Source organism: Bison bison, unplaced genomic scaffold (assembly GCF_000754665.1).
Source record: "Bison bison bison isolate TAMUID 2011002044 unplaced genomic scaffold, Bison_UMD1.0 scf7180017864063, whole genome shotgun sequence".
Lineage (NCBI taxonomy): Eukaryota > Metazoa > Chordata > Mammalia > Artiodactyla > Bovidae > Bison > Bison bison.
The window spans coordinates 11,723,239-11,724,356 of record NW_011494635.1 but is presented as its reverse complement, the minus strand read 5'-3'; positions in this window follow the sequence as shown (position 1 = coordinate 11,724,356).

Genomic DNA, 1,118 nt, shown 5'->3' with positions numbered 1-1,118 from the left:
TTGGCTCTCAGCTTTCTTCACAGTCCAACTCTCACATCCATACATGACCACTAGAAAAACCATAGCCTTGACTAGACGGACCTTTGTTGGCAAACTAATATCTCTGCTTTTGAATATGCTATCTAGGTCAGTCATAACTTTCCTTCGAAGGAGTAAGCGTCTTTTAATTTCATGACTGCAATCAGCATCTGCAGTGATTTTGGAGCCCCAAAATAACGTCTGACCGTGTTTCCACTGTTTTTCCACCTATTTCCCATGAAGTGATAGGACCAGATGCCATGATCTTCATTTTCTGAATGTTGAGCTGTAAGCCAACTTTTTCACTCTCCTCTTTCACTTTCATCAAGAGGCTTTTTAGTTCTTCTTCCCTTTCTGCCATCAGGGTGGTGTCATTTGCATATCTCAGGTTATTGATATTTCTCCCAGCAATCTTGATTCCAGCTTGCACTTCCTCCAGCCCAGCATTTCTCATGATGTACTCTGCATATAAGTTAAATAAGCAGGGTGACAAGATACAGCCTTGACGTACTCCTTTTCCTATTTGGAACCAGTCTGTTGTTCCATGTCCACTTCTAACTGTTGCTTCCTGACCTGCATATAGGTTTTTCAAGAGGCAGATCAGGGGATCTGGTATTCCCATCTCTTTCAGAATTTTCCACAGTTTATTGTGATCCACTCAGTCAAAGGTTTTGGCATAGTCAACAAAGGAGAAATAGATGTTTTTCTGGAACTCTCTTGCTTTTTCAATGATCCAGCAGATGTTGGCAATTTGATCTCTGGTTCCTCTGCCTTTTCTAAAACCAGCTTGAACATCTGGAAGTTCACAGTTTATGTATTGCTGAAGCCTGGCTTGGAGAACTTTGAGCATTACTTTACTAGCGTGTGAGATGAGTGCAATTGTGCGGTAGTTTGAGCATTCTTTGGCATCGCCTCTCTTTGAGATTGGAGATGATTATATTCTTTGCAGCCAAAGATGGAAAAGCTCTATATAGTCAGCCAAAACAAGACTGGGAGCTGAATGTGGCTCAGATCATGAACTCCTTATTGCCAAAGTCAGACTTAAATTGAAGAAAGTAGGGAAAACCACTAGACCATTCAGGTATGACCTAAATCAAATC